Source organism: Hoplias malabaricus, chromosome 5 (assembly GCF_029633855.1).
Source record: "Hoplias malabaricus isolate fHopMal1 chromosome 5, fHopMal1.hap1, whole genome shotgun sequence".
Classification (NCBI taxonomy): domain Eukaryota; kingdom Metazoa; phylum Chordata; class Actinopteri; order Characiformes; family Erythrinidae; genus Hoplias; species Hoplias malabaricus.
Genome location: NC_089804.1, coordinates 19,529,823 through 19,546,284, shown reverse-complemented (window position 1 = coordinate 19,546,284; position 16,462 = coordinate 19,529,823). Strand labels below are relative to the sequence as shown.

Sequence of the window (16,462 nt, the reverse complement as noted above, 5' to 3'; positions counted from 1 at the left end):
TTTAGCAATTTAGCAATAGTGTAAATAGCAGACAACGCAATTTGTGCTAAGTTAAGCCGTATCTACGCTTCGTCTCCCCACATTCACCGCCTACTCTCCGTTATTCCACCCACCCCCCCACCTCCCGTCATACAGCCAGCGCCTGTGTTACTCCTCCAGCCAGTCGTCACGTCTTCAAGGTAGCGATGTGTAACCACTTACAACTTTATTATTTCTTTTTTATTACTGTTTCCACTGTATGTATTTTTTACTAATTTGAGAGTGTTGTAAACATATATCAGTGCAAAAAGGGTGACTTTCGGGGTGGGGGCTGGAACGCATTAATTGCTTTTCCATTATTTTAAATGGGGAAATTTGACTCGAGAAACGAACCGGGTTACAGAATGGATCAATTCGTAGGTAGAGGTTCCACTGTATACACAGTTCAAGTTTGTGGCTAAGTTCAGTGGCTCAGCGATTCACCAAACTCAAAGGAGAGACATTTCTGGTAGCTGTAGGTAGGTTTTGGGCACAACAGCAACCTAAAGACATGTTATAAATGTGTATCCTACTCCTCCAGTTACCATTAAATGGTATACAATACTAATTATAATAATTGTGTGAAGGATTAGTACAGTTTTAGCCGGCTTCTTGCCTGTTGTTTATTTGACAACAGCACTCTTCTTAAAAACTCCAGTAGCACTGCTGTGTCTGATCCACTGTGTGAACTGAGATTTCACATCCAGTGTGACTCCACCATAAACATTACTGACGGCCTTTGGTAAAACATTATCCCAGTTCACCACCTCCGAACAGGGCTAAGGCCTTCAAATCTCTGCGGTGTTAAAAAAGCTCCTGCAGATATTTTCCTGAACCCAAGGACCAAGCAGTTTCTAAAGTACTCCACCCTGCTTCATTCTTGTATTCCCGCTCATTCTCTGGCTGAATGTTTCGCTCTTAGCTCTGGCAAACCTTCCCTGTGTAAGGTGTTAGAACTTGTCCCTCGTGTTTTGTAAAGACAACTCTGTAGAGATTTCTATTCCTGTTATTTCTGTTCCTGTCCAAACAGTCCGTGAGAGGGCACCAAGATCCTGCAGAGTGTGGTCAGCGCCTCTGATACTGATGAATCTGAGCGGTTATGTCCTCCAGTGATCTCCTTATTTCAGTCTAAAAACCCAAACGGGTTGTGCTCCCAAAGCCACAATCAGAATCGGCTCCAACTGAATTGTTCTTAAGCAGAATAAACACAAACAACTACAGAACAAGAGTCATTACCCCACAGCGCTCATCAGCCTCAGACGCAACATCCTTCAAATCATTTCTAGGCATCTTCCTTAAACCAGAACCAAAAACACAGCATTAGGACAGAGTCTTACGTGAAGAAAAACCACATGAATCATTGCAGTCTCACTGTTTTTAAAGTGGCTGTTGACAGACTTCCTCTATTCAATTAAAAATGAATAAGCTGGTGCACTAATTGCAATCAATGCCTTTTATTAATTATGAAAAACCTCGTTGAGAGCTCCAGCAGCGTGTATTATTTAGTTTAGAAGCCCCGCCTCAACTTGCACCAAAGTCCTGGGCCAAAAGGTACATCCCAAATCATAAATGTGAATGTTTGTTCTTTTGTAAAGGCTTTCAGAATTGTCATGCTTCCAAACAATCAGCGCTTGATGAATGCAGACAGTGGACTTTAATAGAATCCATTGCCTGACACTCAAACTCAAAACACAGTCCATAAACACACAGAGAAGAAGACAAAGGCCCTGTGGTCCTCACGCGAAGGCCTTACGCTGGGAACTGCGCTGTACGCTCCATTGTCCCTGCTCATGATCCATGCTGCTTTATTAATTAGCAGCTAATTAGAAAGTCTGATACTCATTACAACACACAGGCGCTCATAGAAATTCAGAACAATGCCAGCTGCTGCCCGAGGCGTACGAATGGAAACAGAATGACCCCATTCAGTTCAATAGAGACAGGAGACACGTAAAACACCAGGCTATGAGCTGTAAGACAGGGGCCTGGGTGGTGTGAGAGTCTTTCCAACACTTCCTCACTCTGAGACGGACGCACGCAGGTTTAATCTGTTAGTTCACTCACAGTGAGCTGAACATTTGTTGCCTGGCTTTTCTTACATAAGGTTAATCCTTGTCAGGAGCATCAACTCGAGCAAGAGGCCTGTGAGCACAACAACAACAACAACAGATACAGGTCCATGAGCACTGGTTAAAGCAACACTAGGTAGTATTTTTACCTTAAAACCACAGATTCAAAATCACTGTGATGCTGCACTGAGCTCTAATAAAGAGCATAGAACCTCTGTCATTGCTACTCTGGACTCAACACTGCAGAAACTGCACTATGTAACTAGGAAACCAACCCCACTTTCTCCCCCTTGATTTTTCATTTTGTTTTGTTTTGTTCCAACAAGTCAGAAGAGCCCAATATCACGTGTGTATTATGCATCATGAAGAAGTCTTATATTTCCGGCATCCACCCAGGTTTAGTTTCATGAAGCGTAGTGAGAACGATGCCCCTGGGGATATTCTACAAACCTGACCCAAAAACATCCCCCGTGTAGATTCTGGGAGAACACAGTAAGAGCACAGTAACTAATCCAAGTTACAGCATTAAAGGGAACGTCTACGATTGTGGGGAAACCGTTCTAAACTCAAACTCTTTTAAGGTGGAACTGTGTGTTTTGAGAATAAAAATGACTGAAGTGTAACTGTCTAAGTGTTTAATCACTGTTTGAATTCCCACAGAAACTCATGTGTAACTCGAGCTGTTTAGTTTGTAGCGCTGTCGCAATTAGCCATCCCCTGAGTTAGGAAACATTTCCACCTTATGTGATCCGCAACAGCAACACGGTGTTATCACCCTATGGAGCAACATCCTCATCTCGGTTCGTGCTTTTCAGCGTTTGGAGTCAGACAGAGAACATGTCAAATGTTGGTTCAATAATTAAATAACTAATAAGATGGAGAGGACCTCGTGGAGCTTGAGTGGGTTTTTCCATCACACACTGAACCGACACTATAAGCCTTTCTTTACCAACAACAACAACCCATTCTGGACCAGCATTCAGAAACACAGCGGCAGCGCAATGATCTCTTCAGGGATCCACAAACAAACCCAAACACAGACTGATCTCAGCCTCATGGAGATGGAAGTGGGACGAGCTACAAATGGCAGTTTTTTGGTAATTGTGTTTGTAAATTATAAAAACAACACACAAACACACACACACACACACAATAAACAAATTATGAAATTCTGATCACATGTTCGTGATTTGACGGGAGACTCATTGGATGGGGACCCCAGCACTGGTTGTAGAAACATATTAAATATTAAAGAACCCTCCACAGTGTTTTATAAAAGTGAAAAGCCACGCCGTATTAAAAAATTAAGCAAGTCATTTCTCAGTTCAGAGTAACACGAGCTCCTCAGAAATTACACTCTCTTCTTCTCTTCACACAGGTCCTGTTTCTCCAAGTCGTCTCGCCTCAAGAAAGGTTCAAACTTCCAAAGAGGCTTCAGCTTAAAGCAGGAAAACAATAGCAGAGTAAGAACGACGAGGACGAAGGTTTAGTTCAGAAATCCAACCGAGAGCTGCGGAGAAACAGAAAGGACCTTTACAAGTAAAAGCAGTCCGTTCTCGATGGTGCTCTGAGAGTTAAAGGACGCTTGCTGAGCTGCTGGGTTTCGAGTAACACATTCTGATCCTGACTTGCTGATCTTTTCCAAGATGAACTTGTGGTGATGGATTAGCCCAAGGAGAGGATCCCCACCTCTACACTGCCCTCATTTTTGTGCATCTGTTAACACCTCCACGGATGATGTCTTCATCATCCGCTGACGGGGCGAACTGTAAACTTCGCCTCTCTACGGGGATCCTATCCACACCGGACCAGACGAGAAGCGTTCCCCTGCACAAGGCCCACCTCGACTCCTGGCACAGGCACAGGAGCAGATCGAGACTGGTTCATTTTAAGATTAAACATCAAGCAAGTGCAACCTTAAGTGCGTACAGTGTCTTGAATATTGTTTTCTGGAGGATTTAGGTTTGTGCATCACTTTTAAAATCAAAAATGATCATCTAACAGCAACATTCAGCACCGTCCACTTCAGCTGCGCGCCATGAGAAGCACAGTCTGTGTAAAACTGGACAGAATGTGCTGCTACCATTTGTTCGCGCAGCACCCACCCAAGCGTGACTCACCGTCCTTACATCACACCTCCTTATAAAGGGACGAGGGAATGGAGACGGGGGTGGTGCTCGCCGTAAGAGGATGCTTTCCCTCATCAGAGAGCAGTGAATACCGCTCAAATGATGTGTCCCTCCAAAATAGAAAACAGGACCCCGTCGTTATCACGCACAGCCCTCATTACGTCGACTGAGGGAGCAGAATTCGCTGACAGTGCGAGCGCTCACTTAGAGAAATTACTGACAAACCCGCTTCTAAATGCAACCGCAATCACAGCACTGCATCTGGGAGAAAATGCGATGGCATCATTATCCAACAAGCGAGGGCTGCACTCTCACGGTCCTCTCTGCAAACACACAAACACATATCTGTGCTGCACACACCAATCCAGCAGAGAAGCCTGTGTAAATGTCTGCTCACAAATAGCAGGAGCATTTTAATGAGATGCTGCTGTATCAAGTGGCCTGCTTACACCAATAACAGTCTAAGTGGTCTCAGGGTTTCCAGCAGTCTGCTGGATAACGCGCAGAGCTCTGGCCACAGATGCTGTTCCCATATTCTGTAAACACAAGGGGTCTGGGGAGTCATCGGCACTAAAATAGAAGCAAGGTCACATGTGATGTCGATTTAGAGATCGCCAACATTCGAGGACAAATAATCTATCGTTCACAGTAAAAACACACTCGGGGGAAAATGCTGCTGGACGCTGGAACACTGTTTAAAAGAAGCACTATGGAGTTACAGTGCACACCGTCAGCTTTACTTCCAGGAGATGTGTTTCTGTATCAAATGAACCTTGCAGGAATAACACGCTTAAAGTAGGCAAAGATATCCCACTCTTTAAAGGCACCGTGTAGCAGCAAATTTGTTTCTTGGTCATATTTTTTTTTTTTAACCTTTGATTTAAACAGACAATTCATTAAGAACATGATGAAGCATCTCTCAAGACTTGGATGAAATGTTAAAAAACATAAAACAGACTGAAACACATCCCAGTTTTGTTAATTATAGTTGTTTGCATGGTGCAGGGCCTCGGTGTTACACTGTCCACTGGTGTGATTGAGTGCAGGAGTGGCCGAGTGAGGGCCAGCGGGCGAGTGGCCGAGTGAGGGCCAGCGGGCGAGTGAGGGCGAGCGTGAGAGTGTGTGAGTGAGGGCGAGTGTGCGAGTGAGGGCGAGTGACTGAGGGTGTGTCTGTGCATAAACTGTTGTAATGTCACAAAATTGAAATGTAAACAACTTGTAGTTAAAGTTAAAGCGCTGCACTAACCCCCTCTCACTGTTACACTTCAAAGCCAAAGTCCTGGGGCACGGAGCCAATATAAAAATAGTCTCAGTCCAAAAGTTTATGGCCTGCACAGAAACATCCACGAAAACAGTAAAGCAGCCAAAAGACATGTCCGTTTAAAACAGCTTTTTGCAGAATATCAGCCTCTGATTCTGAACCTCAAATTAAATTTACACAGTGTGGCTTAAATAACTACAAGTTACGATTTATTATTGTTATTATTATTACTATTATTATTATTTTGGCTCCTGTGGCACCCCCTTGTGTAAATAATTTTTACAGCACTGTACTGAAACACAGTGTAGGAGGAAATGAGGGTGGCGTCCTACCCTCTTCCAAAAGTTACATAGTGCAGTTTCTGCAGTGCTGAGCTTGGAGTATCAGTGACAGAGAGTCTATTCTCCCTGCTAGAGCTCAGTGGAGGATCACAATGACTTTGCAACTGGAATGTGCTCCTTTAAGGCTGGCGCTGAGCAGATAGTCAGTAAAATGAACAATCCTATGGGGAACAAAGTGTTAATAATCTCCAAGCTGTGACCCGAATGGCATCCAATGAGAAACCAGCACATTTCTAAATTAAACAAACAGATCTCCAGTCTTTGATTTTGAAGCTCAGAATAAACGCCTCATCTGAGCCCGAGTGACTGATCTTCCGACGTGGTTGAATTAGGTCACATTCCAGTTGATATGTGACCTCCTGCGTTCAAACCTTACAACCCACTGATAGCCCCCACTCCACCTCAGTGCTGAGAGAAGTGTCTGCACCAGGGGCTACAGATACTGTGGACCAAGGCCAGAATTCTGTGTTCTGCCTGTACACATCAGCTGCTGACACATAAACATTAATAACACACAGACATTAAGACATCTGCTTGATTAATCTTCGCACTTCTGTAATCTCTGTCCCCACTCTCAGCTCCTCTGTGCCCTCCCTCAGCTCACTCCTCTGTCCCCTCCCCTCAGCTCACTCCTCTGTCCCCTCCCCTCAGCTCACTCCTCTGTCCCCTCCTTCAGCTCACTCCTCTGTCCCCACCCTCAGCTCACTCCTCTGTCCCCTCCCTCAGCTCCTCTGTTGTTCCACGGTTATGGACTGTAGTCCATTGGTTGCTGTGCATACTCCGTTACACCCTTTTAATATCCTTCAAATGGCCAGGAGCCCCACAGGAGCCCCACAGGAGGGGCTTATGATTTGTGTTTGTTATGCTGGTGCGAGTGGATCAGACACAGCAGTGCTGCTAGAGTTTTTAAACCCCTCAGTGTCTGGACTGAGAACAGTCCACCGACCAAAAACACCCAGCCGACAGCGTCCTGTGCAGCAACAGATGAAGATAAAGAAATAAATCTCTAGCTAGATTAAGAATGTTCAACATTGTTTTAGTTGTGCTTTAATTTATGGATATAAATCAAAACAATCCAGAAATACACAAACATTTTGTGCAGAAACAGCCCTCACCGGCATCTCTGGGAGCTGTTACCCACGACTGCCAGCTTCACCACGGTCGGTGCCAACAAAACTAGTAACGTTACGCAGGAGGAAGAGCCGCACAAACAGCATTAATCTGTGCTTTGCCTCTTAAGATATTCCGATGTGCTCTAATGTGGCTAGTACACTGCCAAATGAGATCTGAGGTGCTCTAACCCTTACATCACCTCGTTCTGTGAAAGGACACGGCCTGCAGATTAGAGGCTATTCCAAACAGCCATTCTTCGGGCAGTTCCAAGTCTCGCTGGACATTTCTAGGAACAAAGTTTCTCAAGCTTGTGGGGACAAAGAGTTCAGAGCCATAAATCCAGTTCCTCGAGCTGGAGTTTTGCCTTTTTTCATCATAAAAGTGACAGAGAGATTCATAGAGCAGACTGAATAACAATTTTACTGCGAGAAGAAGTGTATGTGACTCCAAAACTTATTTTAAATAAACAACAATGATGTGCCCTTAAAAAATCCTCCATGTGCTGCTCTGCAGTCGGTTTGCTCTGGAAATCGTTCTAATGTGTTTACGAAGCCCCAGTGTCTGTAAATGGGTAAAAAAAAACAAAGTGTCTGGGTCCGGTGCTAGGCTTTCTCTCTCTCTGCTCACGGCAGAGAAACGCCATCTGGAGGTTTTTAGACAACGGAGAGACTCCAAACGCTGAAAAGCACCAACCGAGATGAGGATGTTGCTCTATTCCTGCTCCATAGGGGGGTAACACTGACTTATTTTTGCTGTTTCTGATCACTTAAGGTGGAAATGTCTCCAAACTCAGGAGACGGCTAACTGCGTTAGCGACAGTGCTACAAAACTAAACAGCTCGAGTCACACATGAGTTTCTGTGGGAATTCAAACAGTGAATAAACAGACAGTTACACTTCAAACACATACAAACATTTATATATACCCCCCCCCCAATCCCATTCCACTTTAAAAGATGCTTAGCTTCTGAATGTAAACAACCAGAGAGAACTGTGTTTCCCCACAATCGTAGATGTTCCCTTTATATATAAAATTTTTAAAAATTCTTTATATTTAAGGGATGTTTATATCAGTCTTTTGGTTACAGCCTGTTAATATGGAAGTGGAAATATGGAAAAGTGTGGGGGCTTGTTAAAGCTGGAGCAGATGATTTGTCTTAAAACTTTCTTAAAACACTCTCTACATCCCAATCGCAATCAGTAAATCAAACTCTCTTAGACTCCCTTTCTATATAAGCCACAGTCCTGTAAACGCCCTGTCCAAACCTTTCACTTGGACTGAACGAAATGACTGGATGGACGTTAGCGCTGTTCAGGTCCAGTGGCCGTCCCCTAACAGCGCTGAAGGAGGGGCTTTATCTAGGGGCGGGGTGTAAATAAAACTTTATCTCTGATTGGTTCTGTGGCAAACCTGACATCACATACACCACACTTAACTCCGCCCACAAAAAACTGCAGGAAGAAAATGTAAAATTCTCTCAAAAGACAAAAGCCAGATCACCTCCACCACAACCTCAGAATGTCTTTAAACAGTGTACACTTTGGCACCAGACAAGAATTTTAAAAGGAGAATGAGCTGCTGAACACCTATAAAGTAAATGTAAATAAGTGTAACACAAACAAACAGTAATGTAATCTGTAACACTCAAATGCCGCCGTGTTCCTGGAGACCGGTCCTGAACTTACGGCGACTGTGGTTAGATCCAGGTGCCGATGTTACTGTCCTCGGCCGAGGATGCAGCTCCTCGCTGTATTCCAGGGTCCACTGGGCTGAGGATTACTCACTGTGAATGAGTCCGGCCGTGTGCGATGGTATGAAGGAATGAAACTATTCCAGGAACCTTCTCAATTATAGTAAAATCCTTAAAAGTTCAGTTTTCCAAAACAAAGTTAACAGCCCCTTCAGCGCTGGCTGCGCTCCAGCACACAATGAAAGCGTAGTGGCTCAAGAGAGTGCCTTCTGCTGTTTTGACAAAATAAGAGGGAGGGCTTTAGACAGAGGGAGGGCTTTAGAGGGGGAAAAAAAGGAAAGGAGGGGCTGAGACAAAACTGTGACCAAATGAAAGAAAGAGACAGACGCAAGTGGAGCGAGGTGACCCCGCTAAGCCTCTTTACTGCGGTGACTGTACTGTTTGCAGCAGTGATGGTAGATTAGAGGCCAGCAGCCACTTTAGATCTTCACTCCGACTGCAAACCATGCAGAATTACAGAGCTAAAATTAGCCCCCGACGATCAAGGATGGGACCCAGGGGACAAAGTACAAACCAAGGGTGCTATTAAAGTAGGGAAGAAAAGCAACAGCCAATCAGACCCAAGAGGAAGCTGTGCTGCACCAAGTTCCCTGTTTGAATCTGCTTTAGCTTTGGCTGGGTTTATTTTGTTGTGTTTGGCCGAGAAGGAAACACGGCTTCAATCCCTCAAAAGCTTAGCACAAATATTGTGGTGTGTACAGGAAAGATTTCAAATAAGCATTGGCTCTAATGTTCACAAGGCACAAGCTCGCGCCAAGACACTGCCCGGAAAGGAGTAAACAGTCACTGCTGGCCCGGAAAACCATAATCAAGAACAGCCGATGTCAGTTTACGATGCTACTGAACACTCCTACCACAATTTAATTCCGAAGTACTTGTCCGATACGAACTTTTCCCTGATCAATTAGGGGTGAGCGATATGGCTCTAAAATAACATCATGATACTTCAGGGTAGTGCTGGGCAACGTGAGCACAAATCAATATCACGATTAATTGTACGTTTTACCACGATTACAATTAATGAACGATTATATTGTGTTTAGATTTATGACCCTCACAGTTCAGTGACGAGGCTTGTGCTGTAAATAAGCTCCAGTGTTAAAGCTGGGATAGTTTCTCTAATGTCGCTGGGAGCTTGTTCCTCTCTCGTTTTCAGAGCACTGTTTATATTTGGTGTGTGATTGTGCTTTGGCTTTGCTCAGTGTTTACATTTGACTCCTTTTTGTTCAGTGTCGTCTTAATTAAAGTCAAAACACAACACGTCCAAACCGCAGACGCTGTGTTTTCCTTTGATACGAGCTGCTCGAGTCGCTCGGTCGGCCTCTGAGTTTAGGTTCTCCTCCATGTGGCAGACAGGGGCACAATCACGTGACTACAGCTTGGTAGCATGGTTTTAAAGGGACAGTACATGAACACAGTGGAGACATAACAGAATAATAATAATAATAATAATAATAATAATAATAATCATAGATACAATTGACATAGACAAGATTATGTCTATTAGAAGTTCTGAATGTCGATTTTGGCGATAATATTCTTGGTGATTTCACTAAACACTGAAAAATACTTTCAAGAACACAATATTGCAACAAAAAAAGAAATATATTAATAATAAAGTTTTATTTTACAACTAACATAACAATTTCAAACTTTCAGGAATGACACTTTACACCATACTTCACTTTGAATAAATGATTCATGTAAAGAGCGTACGCCGTAATATCGGTCACTACATGATGTCATTACATAAACAAGTCAGAATATGATGATTATCACGATATTGATATTTTGTATTGTTTTAAAAATTCTGACGATATTATTGTGAATGATACAATATGGCAAAGCCCTACTTAGTATACTCAACAAACTGTGAATAGTGATTTATAGATAATGGCCCATTCAATGCAAATACAACACCGACAGTAAGGGCGCCCCTGCTGGTCATCATTTCATTAAACATATAACATTTGAAAGTACTCGATGTGGATTTTTTTTAGTAAAAAGTTGTATTGTTGCATGTGAATGAGTCCTGAGAGTATGATCCATGGTTACTGCCCTTTCACACTTCATCATTTGATCCACTGAAGTGTCTAGCCCAGAAAAGAGAAGTTGCTTTCACACCAGCCTCGTCTTTATGTTTTTTAACTGTTGTTGGGCACAATCATGGTGTAGAAAAGAATTTCACTTAGCTCAATTAAACACAGAGAAAACAGAACCCGAACTTACCACAAACAACTATGAAACTTGTAACAGTCTGATACCTAATATCTTCCCAGTGTAAGACTGTGGAGGGATGATTAAATCCTCATAATACACACTCCTACTTACAAACAAGATAGATACACAGAAACAAGAAGAAAAAGCCACAACATTTTTTAGCGTCCATCAACTGTTCAATCATCCCTTGCCATAACATCGCTCCCCAATTCCTTCCTCAAAAGAAGACCACAAGACGTCATTAACGAACAGAAAACAACCTGTGCCTCCCCTGAACACAATCCACTTCCTCCTCGAGTTTACAACCGCAGCCTCTTTCAGCAAGGTTTCGAGAAGCACAGTCCAGCAACCTCACTCCTCTTACCAAAGCCCCGACACGTAATCACCATGATATCAGCAACTCAGTGCACACACTGCCTCTCAGACCTGCTCAATCAATCCCTAAAATTACAGTCCCCTCCAGAATGGAGTGGCCGATGAAGGATGGGCCCACTTACAAAACAAAATATCCAGGGTGTAGTGATAAATACATGTCAATGCCTTTTGGTTTCAGGAGAACAGCGATTTGGACAGCTTTGTACATGAGAAAAACACTATATTGTTTAACACACTGGCTTTAAACATCTCAAACAATTCTTCAATCTCTGGAGGGAAATATTTAGTCTGAGTGCTGATCTATTCAGGGGCTGAAAAAACTCCTCTCCATTCCACTTTAATGTGTCATCTACGCAATGAACTAAACACTCAACATCTGTATTTCTTCATCGGTGCTGACTGAATATTTTCCACATCCTATCTGCTGATCTCCCTGAAGAGGACGTGGTGTAATCAACCTGGGACCCTACAAAGACACACACTGAGTCAGCGTTAAAAAGCAGGGCTCTGTAACAATACAGCGGCTTTCTAAGACACAAATAGCACATGGCTCTAATCAAGTGATGCTCTGTTATGCGAGCTACACCTGACACCCAGACGGATCAATAGGAAAAGAAGTCTCAGAGCTTAGGGCTGAAAGGTGGTTGGTTCGATTCCCACAAGCAGCAGGAAAACTGGGGACGGTGGGAGTGAAGGAACAGCACTGTCCTCCTCATCAGTCCATGGCTGAGGGGCTCTTGAGCAAGGCACCGAACCCACAACTGGGATAACTGCCCCTCTCTCTGGGTGTGTGTTCACAGCCCCTAGTGCACTAGTGTGTGTGTGTGTGTGTGTGTGTGTGTGTTCACAGCCACTGATGGGTTAGATGGTGAAGACAATTTTCTTTGTATGTTACACAATGACAAATAATTGAACATCTCATTTCACATTTAATTTTCAGAATGAAAAAGAGTCTGCAGAGACTCAGACTCGGAGCAGCCATCTGTGGCGAACACCAGGGCTTAAAGCAATTCCGCTGGATGCTCCTTTGCGTCTACTCAATGTCTGCAGCCGGACTCGGGGTCCCGTGTTCAGCAGGGGTTTCTGCATCTACCTCTGGAGGAGGAGGAGGAACAGGACATGGGGTCTACGCTGAACTTGACTTTCTCCTGGTGGATCTCACAGGACAGAGACTTTATCCTGCCAGCCCCTGCCATTCTGGGTAATGTCTGAATAACCCCTGTGTGAACAGAGCCGGGAATGTTGCGGAGGATCACTGTGAACTCATGCGGCCCCTCCTGAACACACTGCACATGGCGCCCCCTTCCTGAACCAATGCGGAACTTTTCCAGCTGGGAAAAGAGCTACAGCTTGTGTGAAAACAGCTAGTGTCTTAGACGTGAAGCACTGAATAGCACACCCTTGTGGAGCAGTTTCTAAACACTGGGAGACATGAGCCAGTTCGTGCACTTCCCATTTAAAATAAATTATAGATCTGGACAAAACTAAAGCTCAGTAAAATCACAATATAACTACACAACTAACCTAAAATCACAAAGAATAAACGAGTGTCTAACCCTTTCACAGCCAGGAGACAATGCACTCTCCACATCACACAGCCTTGCCACAGACTCGACTCATGACTGACCGACTCCTGCTAAGGGACACGTTCACAGTAACTGGAAAACGAGGAGTAGGAAAAAGAAGGGGGTGTAAGTGCTGACACGAGTGAAAGAATGAGAATTCCTTGAATGCTAGTCAGGCTACAGTGTGAAAGAGTTCACGGAGGTCCACATTTGTCGAGCATGTCTTGGCTCACAACATAAGGCACACACAGCACGGATGCAAGAAGAGCTGGGGACCCGCAGAGTTTCCGTCAGCTGGACACTCAGTTCACCCCACTACTGTACACATTCGCTTATGGGATCATAAGTCTACATCAGCACGGCACCATCTTCACATCAGCACATCAACAGCTGGGAACCAGGCATTTTCATGTGCTTTAGCATTTTACTTCCATTAAATAACGAAGCTGTATCTGAATTATTCATTCATTCATTATCTGTAACCGCATATCCATTTCAGGGTCGAGGTGGGTCCAGAGCCTACCTGGAATCATTGGGTGCAAGGCAGGAATACACCCTGGAGGGGGCACCAGTCCTTCACAGGGCAACACAGACACACACACACACACACACACACACACACACACACACACACACACACATTCAGTCTCACACTCACACCTACGGACACTTTTGAGTCGCCAAGCCACCTACCAACGTGTGTTTTTGGACCGTGGGAGGAAACCAGAGCACCCGGAGGAAACCCACGCAGACACAAAGAACACACCACACTCCTCACAGACAGTCACCCGGAGGAAACCCACGCAGACACAGAGAGAACACACCACACTCTTCACAGACAGTCACCCGGAGGAAACCCACTCAGACACAGGGAGAACACACCACACTCCTCACAGACAGTCACCCGGAGGAAACCCACGCAGACACAGAGAGAACACACCACACTCCTCACAGACAGTCACCCGGAGGAAACCCACGCAGACACAGAGAGAACACACCACACTCCTCACAGACAGTCACCCAGAGGAAACCCACGCATACTCAGGGAGAACACACCACACTCCTCACAGACAGTCACTCGGAGGAAGCCCACGCAGACACAGGGAGAACACACCACACTCCTCACAGACAGTCACCCAGAGCAGGAATCGAACCCACAACCTCCAGGCCCCTGGAGCTGTGTGACTGCGACACTACCTGCTGCACCTCCGTGCCACCCTGTATCTGAATTAGTTCTGCAATAAAAAAAATGTATTGGTTCAGACCAAGACAGAAACACCCACAGCACATAGTTTAGCCTTCACGGTTTTGTGATGTCACACGCTGATAGGAAGAGCAGGAAAATTAATTAATTAAATGGTTAATGAGGATTTCCCAACAATTGTCATGTGATTAACCCTCGCTCCTCGCTCGGTGTGGTCATTAAAACTTATTCATTTCAGGAGTTACCACTGGGAAATTATACTTCACTCAGAGCACTTGCTGCTTTTTCTAACTCTTATGGGTCGAGGCAAGAACAAAGCCAGCTGAGGACGAGCCCTGCTCCAGAAAACATCCTCTCATAGACCCTTCCCACCAAAAGGTTCTGTTCCCATTTATGCACTTAAATTTGAACTTTTCAAAGCATGGCTATGAAAATAAACAGGTTCCAAAACCTAAAACCAGTTCACAACCCAGAGTCCATTAGGTTGGAAGGGGCTCCCACAGTGACCACAGTGAATTTTGATCACTGCAGGGTTCTACTCTCCCCACAGACTGGATGACCACACAGCGGGTAAGACGGGTTAGAAGGTCAGCAGAACACCCCCGGACGCATGAGATTTAGGGAGCAGCCCAAGTTCCAAGACATTCAAAGTTAAAGAAGCTTCACAATCTGCTGTGATGCTCTTGACAGTCTGATATAATCTGATTAGTTTCCTCTACAGAGTTGTTTGCTTGGGTATTTATATGATACTAATAATAGTGCATTGTTTTTCCATTTCACTTCGGACGTAAAGGATTGATTTCAGTTCATTTTCTTTGTTTAAGTGTTTAGGTGTTTGTGAATCATATCGTGAGAAATCTAAAACCGTAACCACAATCGAATCTTCTAACAAGCCGATAAAAAACATAATTCCCACATCTCAGAGTGTCCCTCAGATCCCTTTTCCTTTTCTGGGAACGTACAAAAAGGTATAAACCATAAGAAACAATAAATGTAATGATTTTTACTAAGTGTTTTGTGAACTATAAAACAAGGGCAGCAGGTGGCGTAGCAGGTGGTGTCTCTGTCACAGCTGCAGAGTCCTGAAGGGTGTGGGTTCGAGTACCACTCCGGGTGACTGTCTGTGAGGAGTGTGTTGTGTTCTCTCTGTGTCTGTGTGGATTTCCTCCAGGTGACTGTCTGTGAGGAGTGTGGTGTGTCCTCCCCGTGTCTGCGTGGATTTCCTCCGGGTGCTCCGGTTTCGTCCCACAGTCAAAAACACACGTTGGTAGGTGGATTGGAGACGCAAAAGTGTCCGTAGGTGTGAATGTGTGAGTGAATGGGTGAGTGTGTGTCACCCTGTGAAGGACTGGTGCCCCTTCCAGGGTGTGTTCCCTCCTTACGGCCAGATTCTGGGTAGGCTCCGGCCCCACAGCGTCCCTGAACTGGATACACTCTTACAGACCATGAATGAATTAATGTTTTGCAAACTCAGCTTTGCTAAATCCAATTAAAAAGAAAGATCTTTGTAATAAAATGCACAGTTTAGCATCGTTTTGAGCGCTGATGGTATCCACAATCATGTACACAAAGGCATCCTGTTACGTAGCTCGGCAAAATAAAAACAAATCACACATACGAGTTAATAGTACAATGAATAGTATTAGAATAAATATAAAATAACATACTTTACAAAACAGAAACAGGCATTAAGTCACAGACATTATGACCATTGTCTCATTATCCATCACACATAAAATTATGTTTAAAATCATTATGAATATCTCAGTGCCAATGCCACAATACAGCACTACACTGCTGTACACTATCAGCTTAGACCTGAAGGCTTAGCTTCCCCCAAAAAAAACAGAGTCGTCGTCAGCACACATCTCTATCCAAACATGTCACATTCAAGTGCCCTTGAGAGTCCACAACACAGACAGAGCTGCATACGCATTCCTGCTTCGCAAAACTGCCCAGAGATGCACCAGATACGTAGGAAAGGAGAAAAGGAGAAATAAGAGGTGGAGAGAAAGACGGATCATTACACACTGAACATCCATCCGTGAAAAGCTCAAGCCTGTGGCTGCTGTCAGTGTGATCCCTCTCTCCGAAGCAAACCACAGACTGTGTGACATTTAAAAACACAGGACGAACGACTCAGTATAGCATGCGTTCATTATAACCATCTTTCCACATCACAATCCATCCGTACCTAAGCAGAGAGGACCGAGGAAGACGAGCAGGAGACGAGGTCCTTTCTCCTCCTGACGAGAGACAGCCTTACGCAATGACCCCTAACGTCTTCATCTCAGGACCAGGACACACACCGAGAGACTCTCTCATTAAACAACACTGTGTTCCAATAATAACCCTATCACCATCCTTTACACCAGCAGGGAATCTCAGGAAGGTCATATTCCTTCACATTACACACA

General features: G+C 44.4%; 1 protein-coding gene across 3 annotated transcripts in view; it reads right to left on the bottom strand.

The window, feature by feature from the left end:
* The window catches only part of ip6k1 (inositol hexakisphosphate kinase 1), a 35,739-nt gene that overhangs the window by 17,118 nt on the left and 2,159 nt on the right, over positions 1-16,462 (bottom strand). Inside the window, exon 1 of one of the 3 annotated variants that reach the window (XM_066670840.1) lies at positions 16,240-16,348. The exons of the other annotated variants lie outside the window; for them this stretch is intronic. The gene's annotated coding sequence lies outside the window, so the exon portion shown is untranslated. Of the gene's footprint in view, positions 1-16,239; positions 16,349-16,462 lie in introns of those variants that run through there. 3 annotated transcript variants of the gene reach the window in all.